The sequence below is a fragment of the Phyllopteryx taeniolatus genome, chromosome 5 (assembly GCF_024500385.1).
Source record: "Phyllopteryx taeniolatus isolate TA_2022b chromosome 5, UOR_Ptae_1.2, whole genome shotgun sequence".
Classification (NCBI taxonomy): domain Eukaryota; kingdom Metazoa; phylum Chordata; class Actinopteri; order Syngnathiformes; family Syngnathidae; genus Phyllopteryx; species Phyllopteryx taeniolatus.
In genome coordinates this window covers 2,404,488-2,416,823 of record NC_084506.1, presented here as the reverse complement: position 1 = coordinate 2,416,823, position 12,336 = coordinate 2,404,488, and the positions used below count along the sequence as shown (strand labels likewise).

At 39.2% G+C, this 12,336-nt stretch overlaps 1 protein-coding gene across 4 annotated transcripts in view; it reads left to right on the top strand.

Annotated features, from left to right (window-relative positions):
* The window catches only part of kiaa1549la (KIAA1549-like a), a 140,603-nt gene that overhangs the window by 1,172 nt on the left and 127,095 nt on the right, over nucleotides 1-12,336 (top strand). The gene's annotated exons all lie outside the window — the stretch shown is intronic.

Below are 12,336 nucleotides of genomic sequence, written 5' to 3'. Positions count from 1 at the left end.
CAGATTTATGATATCAGTGTCCTCGAGGCATGCGATGGAGAAAGAAAAACAAACAAACAAAAAAACACACACACCCAAATAGCAGCAAAGACCTTCAGGTCTGACTTCAGCTCCAGCAGAGGAACACAGTATTTCATTATGCAAAGCAATTTGATCATATATGACACATTCAAGCCAGAAGTTTGATATGTTTACAAATGTGTTCTCTGAATACAGAAAGATTACAAACTTGTAATGACGGTTTATTGCGTATCCAAGTTTCCACGAAGAAATGTAATATTCGAATTCTCAAGCACTGACCTGCTTTTCATTTCAAAAGTCGATTTTCACAAAAGGATACGACACTGTTGTGATTGCCACCGTTTTTGTGGGCTTTTCCCCATATTCCCAAAACATGCATGTAAATTAATGAAGAGTCTCGCCTAAATTGTTGATCTGGGCGAATGTGAATTGTTGTCCCCGGCCGGCAATTGGATGGCAACCAGTCCGAGGTTTACGCCGCCTCCAGCTCACCTGCGACCCAAACGCCATAGAACATGGATTCATGGATAGTTTGCGATGATGTCGAGCTGCACTGCATATCGAGAGGTGTTTCTAATATTGCGCTGTATGGGTCAGCTAATTAGAAATACTTCTCAGCAGTGTAGTTCTTCACCAATGTAAAACTACAAGCCCCTGCAAAACATATTACTTAATGCAATGTTTCCCCACCTTCATTGAGACAAGGCACCTACTGTATTTTACATTAGGGAAGAAGAAAACAAATAACATACGGCACACAACCCAAGAAAAATGCCACAAAAAGTGGATACACAGGTTACTTATGTCCCCTTTGTCATTTTGTGGAAGGCCATGTGATTTTTCTACATTTTACTATATGGCACTGGCACACATTATTATTTTGTAAGAAATAAATATATTTTTTGGGGGGTGGGGGGGGATCCTGCAACACAATGATCATTTCTCATGGCTCACCAGTTAGGGATCACTGCATGGCTTAATGAATACCTCTCTGACTTTGTCAATCCAAACTGGACAGTATTAGCTTTGTGAAGGCAGTTTAAAAAAAAAAAAATCATTATTATGATTATTATTTACATGACAGTTATTGTATTGGAGTTAATTACATATCGCATGACTTTTCACACTCAAGGTCACGTGTATGTGTTCCATCCGAAATAGAGCCCCATGAAGAGAAAAAGAAGTATCTGCAAAGTACCACAGTCTAACTGTTACATCAATAAATAGCGTTAAAGTAAGTTCAAAAGTTCATAACCAATTATCCATCCATCCATTGGTCTATGTCGCTTGTCCTTATTAGGCTCACAGATGAGTCGCAGCTGGCTTTTGGCGAAAAAGGTGTGTTACACTATACGGAATGGTCACCAGCCAATTGCAGGACACGTTGCATATCCACTACTCAAATTCCCACCTATATGGACAATTTAGTGTTTTCAAATCACCTAACATGCATGTTTTTGGAAAATGGGAGAAAGCTGTAGTACCTGGAGAATCTCATGCAAGCACAGGGAGAACATAACTCCACCCGAACTTCAGACCTCAGAAATGTGAGGCAGACATGCTAACCAATAGGAAACCATCCTGCCTCATAACCGATTAATCAAATCTAATTTGTCTGTGATATCATCATGTGAAGTGGTGTAACATTGTCTCATAGCGCACCATACAGTTGTCTTCTTGCAAGTTCAAGTTGATCATCGGTTGTGCATAATAATAAGACAATAATTTCATATGACATATGCAGACACTATGAATGTATGTGCGAAACACAGTCCTTGCCACATCATGACTTGACATAACATCATTTTATTATTCTAGTGTGCGGCACTTTGTGCAAGCGCTGGACATGAGCAACGATACGACAGGAGAAACGTGCCGGTTGACCACTATTCAAGACCCCTTCAGTGGGTACTTGTCTAGCGTCGCCATGGTGATGACATGAGATACTAGTTTCCTTACTACAAGCCACTTCTTCATTAAAATGTCATTTTAAGGTGACCCTTTCCATGATCAATTTCATTTGTGTTTCAAATACAACAAAATGCCCCTTGGGTCGGATTTGGAATTTGATCGATTTTATTTATTTATTTTTGTTTGTTTGTTTGTTTACAGTATTTATGGAAAAAAATACACATCTCAAGTCAGACAAAACTTGCAATTCAAACATTAGCACTTTGTGTGAGACTTTGGCGCACTTTTACCTGACTTAAATATGGAGTGAACTAACTTCTCTTTCCACTACGCAACGAAAAAGTCTAAATGTGAGACACGCCTCACCTTCAACACTAAAATTAAGAAAAAGTGTTTTACTTCTCACAATTAAGGTTAACTTGACACTATTCAAAATCTGGCCTTATTTTTAATTTTCTTGAAAAAGAAAACGGAATATGCATTTGCTTTTGATTAAAGGTAGAGTCGGTTACAATGAACTGTTAACATTGCTGGTAAGAAACAAATACAACAGGATAATAAAGGATTTATTTTGGATCCTGTTTGATTGTGGAATATTATTTTTTTTAATTGTTTTTACTTTCTAAGGACAAAATAGTCTAATTACTACTCTAGTCTAATTAGTGTCCAAAAAAAATTGCTTTTCAATACAAGGTAATACTCACTCAGCTCTACCTCAATTTCTCTTCTGTAACATATTGTATTGTATCACCACACCACATTTGAGAAGCATAAACAAAGAAAATTACATTAAGAATAGATTTCAAAATTAATACAGAAAACTCAGAAGCTTGGCAAACATTTGGAATAAAGACACTTGCCAAGTCACCCCGGTTAAATTTGAGAAAGCCGCCCACTTGCTCTTAACATCCATCCATTTTCTTTACCGCTTCTCCTGACTCGGGTCGTGGGCTGCTGGAGCCTATCCCAGCTACCTTCGGGCTCGGAGGCGGGGTCCACCCTGAACCGGTCGCCAGCCAATCGCAGGGCACATAGACACAAACAGCCAGTCGCACTGACATTCACACCTATGGGCAATTTAGAGTCTTCAACCAACCTACCACACATGTTTTTGGGATGTGGGAGGAAACCGGAGTACCCGGAGAAAACCTACACAGGCACGGGAGAGAACATGCCAACTCCACACAGGTGGGGCCGGGGTTTGAACCCCGGTCCTCAGAACTGTGAGGCAGATGTGCTAACCAGTCAGCCACTCTGCCGGCTGCTCTTAACATATGAAAGCAGGATGCTGTGGCTAAAAATGTGACTTTCTTAGCTTACATAACATTCAACACTTACAGGTCTTTTTTGGAGGTACAAGTGCCATTGTGGTCTTGTCCTCTCCATCTCTCTTCATAACTAAAACAAGCTTTGGAGGGTAATGCTTTGCTGGTATATGTATGGGTTTAAGATCTTTTGATCTGAGTTACCATGGGAACAGATCTGCAGTCTGTAGTGGTCTCACTGCGTGTTTGTATTTGTCAGTCAGTGGTTGTAATAACACCAGAGTACATTCCACAGTAGATGAGAGTCAGCATTGGCTATTTGTCAAGACACTTTTGAAGCACAGAAAATGTGTTGGGTTTTAATCGAACTTTTTGTTTCCCCCTGATAAACACGTATTTATGTACCCATTTTGAATGATGCAATCAATACAACAATGAGCTGACAAAACCCGTGTTTATCGGCGGAAAATAATCTGCACATACTTACCTCATACTGCCTTCCTTCTGCAATGATGCATTACAGTAATTGATACTCAAATGTATCTAACCTACTATTTTCACTCGTCATTGTCTAAAAAAAAACAAAAAACAAAAAAAAAACCATCCAGAGTTTCAATATAGGCGACACTTACACCGCAGAACTTTACTGAGGAAATGTCCTCGTCCTCCATCGCTGACGTCAGCGGGGTCACGCAGCTTTGGACCTGAATGTGGGCAGGCCAAAATCTGGCTGAAAATCAGTTCACAGCATTAGAGCAAAGCAACAGAAAAACTGGTTAAGGTGGGGTACATAGTTAACGTACTGAACAGAAAATATACTGTACATAAAATTCTACCATATCAGCCCCTTAAAAGAAATAGAAGTGAGGCCAAATTGGATACTGGAAAGAAACTTTCCCGCCAACTATGGAAGATGTTAAAAATACCATTTAATTCGATTTTATTATTATTTTTTTTTTTAAAACTCCTGAATACTATTACAGCATTTTAGCCAGTATTTGTAAAATTAGTGGAATAACCCAATTGTTTCAAAAATGCTGGGTGACCATGGAGTTGTTCATATTTTTCTCAATGCATTAGGACCATTTCTATTGGAAATACATAATACATTCTTGGACAATCATAAAACCGTTTATTCACAATTAACTTATCAGGCAATGTTTTTACATTTTTAATGTTATTTACTGTTACACACTGCTAAAGATAGTTTAACTGCGGATGATCACAGTTCAATGTGTACTCACCTTTCAAGAGCTGCAAACATAGTGACGAATTTGGAGAATAGCAAGTCGCCTCGTTTTCTTTGTGTTATTATTGTTGACTTATTGTTGATGTCTCCATATTGTGCTGAGCAACCAGTACAGAAATGCACGTGTGAAACAACAGATAACATAAGGTCAAGGTCAAAGTCAACGTTTTCTTTATTGTCAATTTCCCTATACGTACAGGACTTACAATGATCGAAATGTCGTTTCTGCACTCTCTTGACAGTAATCTAAAACATAAATCTATGAAAATTAACACAGAATCTGCGTAAAATCTACATAAATCTGCACAATAATGTACACTACATTAAAATCAGTAAATATACAAACGGTACAATACAATAAATAGACAGACAGTGAGACAACAGACAATAGATAATAAGGTATTGCAAAAAGGGAAATAAAGTGTCATGGTGCGTCGTAAACAGATGATACATAAAATAATAAAAAGCAAAAATAATTAAAAAAAAAGTGACAATGCAAAATTTGTAAACAGCATGATACCATATGTTGGAACGATGGAGGAGGGAACTCACAGGGAGACAGATGTGTGTGTGAGTCACCTTCCCGGGGCTGGGGCACGCAACTACAAGACTCTTCTTGTGTATGGTTGGAGGAAGCGTGTGTGTGGGGAGTTCAGAGGGACAGGGGGAACGGTGTAGTGTGTATGTAAATTGACTCATTGCTTAATATTAGGGCCGTTAATTTACCCGCTAACTCATTAACTCATTGTACTGAGCAGCTCGGATGGAGACGTTTCCTGCTTTCAGTGCTACGCTACTGCTGTGTTGATATGAGTTCTATTTGTCACTCTTACGGTCCTTGTCACATTTTCCCCTTTAACCATCACTGCTAAACGTCTGTGGTGGCATCAGAAAAAACACAAAAATTTCAAAGCAAAATGTGCGGGGGTCTCAAGTGACATCATGTATGATGGCGGTTCGAGCTCTGAATGTTTGTGTTACTTTATAGGGCTGTGCTGTAACTAACGATTATTTTAATAATCGATTAATCTGTCGATCATTTTTTTCTGATTAATCGATGAGTCGGATTTAAAAAAAAAATAATTCAATTTCCATTCCTTCATTTAAAAACAAGACATTTCAAATTGACAGTGCAGCCAATGCACAAATAGATTTTGATTCAGTTACTGGTTTGGTCCACCAGAAAATAACCATAAATGTTGGTCACTGTTTTCCAAAGTAAAATCAGATGCTTGCAAATGTCTTATTTTGATTAAGTGCAAAGATAATCAGTCTGCTTTCATGGAGGACCATAGAAATCTGAGAATGTTTATACTGTTGAGAGGCTGAAATTCTGAGAATTTGGACAATTTGAAGTTAAATAAAGTCTCTAAATGATTAATTGATTGTCAATATAGTTGTCGATTAATTTGAAAATCGATTAGTTTTTGATTAATCGTTCCACCTGTATTTCAGGGGCATATTTTTCTTGAAAATGTAGGTTGAACTCCTAATCGTGTCAAGGAAATTAAACTTCAGTGGTTCCACTGTATTTTATTAGTTTTAGCATAGATTATCCAACATAAAACGGATGGACATGTTAGATGGTATACAACAGGTTAGTTTTCTAGATTGAGGCATCTCATATGATGCTCGTGGGATAAAGTTATTGTAGTTAGTTAGTTATTGTAGTTAGTCCGCTTCCTCTTTGAGCAGATATCTAAGCATCTTTCCTTTCATCTGATCAAAATTTAAAGTTTGTTCTGAGCAAATGATTCTTTTGAATCAGAAAAAAAAAAAAAGAATATCACACTGCATTAGTAAGCAATGACGAAGCATAGCAGTTAACAGCCTTTTTCAGATGTCAATTGAGGTTGATTGTATTGACTTGATTGCAGGGTGACTGCAGTTTGAGCTCAAAGCAGCGACTGAGCATCACACACACTAGGGGTTGAACTGATTAGTCGAGTTGGCGAGTCGACTTTAATACTCCGCATTGACACTTAACACTTGAAGTAGACTATTTGCTAATCGTGGTTTCGTCATCTGTTCTTCCACACGGCAAGTTTACAGAGGACTTTCGACCTTTTTCGTCTGCTCCTGTCGCCAGACGATAATACAATGTCCACCCAACAAGGCGATACAGTTTTCATACACCCACGTGGGTCCAAGAGTACGAAAATAAGATCATTTTGGAACAGCATAGCAGTTAGCCACTCTATGGAGCACAAGAGGAGAGCGTCTGGTTTGTTGAAGAGAAACATGCACAGGACTCCCACTAATTACAATGACTACAATTAGCATAATGGTGAGTTGTATTTTTAATAATTCATTTGTATCAGTTTCTATGCCTGTCCATAAAAAAAACCTAACAAAACAAACAAACAAAAACACTGGGCACCACTGTATTGTGTTGAAAAAATAGCAATGCCACCACCGAGAAAATGCCGCCCTGGGCGGCTGCCCGTATCGCCCATATCAGAAACCACCCCTGTATTCAGGAGTAACTCCACTATCATTTTACTCATATTATTTTCCTTTCCCTCAAGCATATTTTTCCATTTTAGGAAATGTACTTAGGTTTGTGGGAAAATTTTCTAGAATTCGGGATAAAGTGATAGACATTCTACATTTTCATGTGGACACTTTTATTTTATTTTATTTTTCAAAGAAAATTGGTGTGCACTGAGATCTTTGACCTTGGGAGTAAATATTATGTATATTTCTTTTTGCAAACCTCAGTCAAACATGAACACTCAGTTCAAAAGTTAGGAGCCACCAAACTAGTTCACGCATCTGCTGTGCTGTCTACTGGATTTAAAGAACAGGTTTGATTGGAAGCCACTGGAGACATGTTAAAGCCTCAGATTTATTAAGATGGCTATTCGTCAAAAGCTTGGCAAGTAGGCCCTAAATGACTTTGCAGCAGCCCCAGTTTGAGGACGCAGTTTCTCGCCCAAGTCCAATAAATCCTGTGTCGAGACATTTTTATTGCTATGAAGTCTACTATTAAATTCTGTTATTTTTTTCCATTATGTATGTCCTGTACCAGAACCAATCACCTGAAGAAACAGAACAAAAAGTCAATTATGGATGCTGCCCAATCAACCAGCTGCATCACACTGCCCGTCAAAGCCGTCTTTTCCCATGTCTCACTGGACTATGTGAAATGGGATGGGATTTCCGGCTTCAGAGGCGAAATGATGGCTGTGTGAAAGGGAATAGCGGAAAATCAAGACCAAGTGCAAATTTGGTCCAGGGCTCAAATGGCAACGAATGCAAACACCCCAGCCATCGCGTTACAAGGGTTTCAAATACATTCTCGTCATGGAGAATGTATTTGAAACCCGTCGTGCCGCCGCCATGGAGCCATAATTGACAAATCAAATAATTTCTTGATAATGTATGTACAGTACACTGCAGCAAAATACAAGCAAAACATGTGATTCTCACAGTTGCATTAGGAATGAAAGACAGTTGTTCATTTTTGGAGACCACTTTGGGATAAAATGTTTACTTTCTTTGACATGTGAGCCATATTTTGAACAAAACATAAACACCTATTTCCATTCTTAAAGGAACATTTTTATTATTTGTTTGCATTCCACTTGTAATGCATTTAATATCTTTCCCAGGTGTCTTAATGACATGTTTTTGACATGTGTGTCAAAATACCCTGATCAACAATTGCAGCATTTTATATCTCTTTTGACCCTAGCGAGATTAACGTTTTTTAACGTCTACTGCTCACCCCGAACCCTGTACTGCTGGGCCATTGCCGAGTACGGCTTTCATTGCCTTTGTGACAAAGGACAGAAATAGGGGGTGGCTAATTGTTGCAACTCAAGTCTAAAAAAAAAAAAAAAAAAAACACAAGCTCTCAAAGACATGAGCTGTATTTTCATTGGTGGAACCAAGAACTTATCACCAAGCCACCATATTACACTTGTCAGTTAGTGTGTGGATCCATGCATTTGGCACATGCAGCAGACACATTGCCAAAACAAATTCCATCTTTGTAAAGTCACAGTGAAGCAAAATTGAAGATTTATTTGGTTGTTTGATTCAGCCAGAACAAGTATTTTTGTATGAGCATTATGAAGTTCATTTTCTATGTCTCCATTAATTGTTTCAACTCATTATAAAAATACACGAGTGATTCAATATTTTTTATTTGTGATTATTACTTAACAGTAATATGTTTGTTTTTCTGTGTTCAAAACTAAACTGAGACCGCTTCAACAGATCAGGACATCAATAAATGAACAAATAGTTAAATTTTGTGAACATAGCTTTAACATTGTCAGAATAATGGAAGGCTAAAGGCTATTTCCACTGCAGAATTGACATCCTGTACTCTTTTTGGTGTTTGCTTAAACAAGCAGAAATGGGTGAACAATAGCACGATTCTATTATTTGCAGATTATTTGCTGGCAGCAAAGTAAATGGGGAGTGGATTTGATAATGCTAACCATTAAGATAACGAAACTCCAATATTTTCCTTTTTGGGTTCTTATACTGTACGTGAATATTTGAGCCAATCAGAGGTGTGCTCTTACATTTAAAAGGCTCGCTGGATGGAATCAGTCCAAATTCATGTCGTACCAGGGAGGTGGCCGAAGCACTGCATCAGCACCCTGCACATGCTCCCCGCATTACAGCAGCCGTTACTCATTTCCCATCTCTCTGTACAGCTGCAGTTTGTTCTGCTTCCTGCTGCCGTGATTAGGCACTGGTGGGGTTCGTCGCACTCTTGAGATGAGAGAGGGGGGAGGGGGGAAGAAACCCAGTCAATGCGGGCCGATTATATAAAAGACCAACTTTAAAAAAATCTACAAAATATTGTAACCTTGAGATATGAATAAATAACTACCTCTTTTGACAAAGACATGTTCTGCCAAAAAGAATGAGGTTTGTTTTTACGTCCACCACCAATCTCATTGATTAGGGAAAATGTGCTGGTAGGGAAATACTTTCACTCTTGTTTATGCCTTCTATCAAGATAAACTGATCAATGGCCAGCATTGTTATTTTTCCCTCTGTTGCTAGGCAGAAACATGGAAGCAGCTTGAGGTTGATGTACAAGGAGACTGATGATAACACTCTCCAGTCAAGCTGTCATTTTGCGGAGCACACGGATCAAAATACCTCTTAGGCAGGATTTGCATTGCGGTTCCAAATGGCCAATTTAATGCCTATATCCAACTATTTTACATGTAATTAACAAGTGACACACATCCAATATGGCTAGGTTTACATTCACTTAAACACACGTGAATAACTCTGTGTCAAGACCAAGCAGTTACAACACAGAGGCAAAAGAAACCAGCAAAAAAAAATTGTAGTTGGCCTCGATTGACTGTTGAACCATCTACAATTATTCTACTTATTTAATGATCAACACACCTCTAAATGTACCATGTTTAGAGAATAGTTAATGCTCTCTGCGTTTGATGTACAAACCCCAATTCTAATGAAGTTGGGATGTTATGTAAAACGTATATAAAAACAGAATACAATTATTTGCAAATCCTTTTCAACCTGTATTCAATTGAATACACTACTCAGAGACGACATTTAATGTTCAACCTGATGAATGTTTGCAAATATGCTCTCATTTTGAATTTGATGCCTGCAACGTGGTTCAAAAATATATTCTGTATTTGTTTCACACAACGTCCCAACTTCATTGGAATTGGGGTTTGTAATAATAATAATTATAGATTTATAGTGTTAATCTCAAATTGATGGGGTATATTCAATCTGTGTGTTTATGATGAAGTCACATTGGCATTCATTCAGGATTTTTTTTGGGGGGTGTCTGCTTCTATACTGTATCGCACACATAATGACTTGAAGACAACGTATCATGACTTGATGACGCTAGGGGTTGAACCGAGTATTAACCAGTCGACGGGTTGACCTTACCCCTGCACATCAACATTTAAAGCTTGAAGTTGACTAATAGCCCATCACATTTTTGGAATCTCGTCTTCCAATCGACCAATTCACAGAGAACTTTCGACATGCTCATCCACTGCCGTCGCCGGACCAACACAGCGGAATTTTTGGCCAACAAGATGATACAGTCTAATCTTCATACGTCCATAGCGGTTAGCCTCGCTAGCTTTGGCTATTCTGATTGCTGCTAATATTAAAATATTCACACTAATGGGACCAAGGGACTGGCTGTGAGGAATGAGGGCAGCGGCGTTAAGAGAAGCTTATTTTTCATTGCCATAATGTTATGTCGAATAATGCACGGAAAACAACTGTGTGCTAATGAGACATCATCATACAACACCAGCCAACATCATAAAACTTGAGTCGCTTGTTGTAACATGTACAGTATGGCATATGGCTGTGTGCTACAAGCGTGTGAAAATATATGGCCAAACATGAGACCACTTGCACGTTCAAAATATTCCAGTCAATGAAGTACAATAAAAGCACACATGCGAAATGGTCATTTTTTTAAGCCTGGCTACAATGTCACGTCTTGACATGCAAAGGTATAGAACGCAAGATGAGACCGACCCGCTCGTTGGAGAGAAAAACAAGCACAGGGCTCCCACTAATTCCAAAACCAACATTCAGCGTAATGGTAAATTGTATTTTTAAACATTTGCTTTTATTTGTTTCCATGGCGGTCTGTCAAAATATGTCTACATGAAACCGGTCCATGCCACAAAAAAATTTTGGTGACCACTGTACTGCGCTGAAAAAAAAAAAAAATCTTCATCATTGAGGTGACACGGTGGCCAACTGGTTAGAGCGTCAGCCTCACAGTTATGAGGAGCGGGGTTCAATCCCCGGTCCCGCCTGTGTGGAGTTTGCATGTTCTCCCAGTGCCTGCGTGGGTTTTCTCCGGGCACTCCGGTTTCCTCCCACATCCCAAAAACATGCATTAATTGCGGACTCTAGATTGCCCGTAGGTGTGAATGTGAGTGCGAATGTTGTTTGTTTGTATGTGCCCTGTGATTGGCTGGCAACCAGTTCAGGGTGTACCCCGCCTCCTGCCCGATGACAGCTGGGATAGGCTCCAGCACGCCCGCGACCCTAGTGAGGAGAAGCGGCTCAGAAAATGGATGGATGGATCAATGCATTGACTGACTCAATTTTAATCACATTATAGTTGTCTCCCAAACGTTTTTTATTCGTTTATCCCACCTGCGCACACGCTAAGGCCCTTATACAGAAAACGTTTAGCTGCTACGCAAAGTTAATATTCCAGGGATCTGTGTCTGTGCGAACTAAAAAAAAAAAGGACTGAGAGTGAGACAAAAAGAAACAGAGAGGTAATCAGATAAAAACGATTCTCATCACTTGGAGATTAATTACATCATGCAAGGCAAGGCTCAGTTACAATTATACAGATCGGAGCTTTCTTGGATAAACTGATTTTGTGATCCTAATTAGCCACACTTTGTTTTCCTTCTTATCTGTGGGGGCTGTCTTGAGGTTGCATATTTCCTCATTAATGTGTTTGCGAAGGTTAATTATATTCCTGCAGTCTCATGTGAGAAGCACTGGGATGCGCTAGCCTTGTTCAAAGACTTACCCGCGTGTGCACGTGCACACGATATGGAGTCACTTTAGTGTCATGCGATGCATGCCATGTAGTGTGGGACTGCAGGGAATTCACACTACGTCGCCCCACATGCAGAAGTGTACAGGTGTTTAGCTGTTTAATGGAGGATAGAGACAACGGATTATGCATGCAGTATGCAGTGCATACTGCATACTCTCCTCCAGATGTTGTGTGATGCAGAAAAGGTGTTTGTGTTGCCGTTATCGTCACAAGACCTGCATAAGGTCATAGGAAGTGGTTACATCACATTGTCAGTGATAAAGGTAAAATAGACTCAAGGGCACATACAAACAAACAACATTCGCACTCACATTCACACC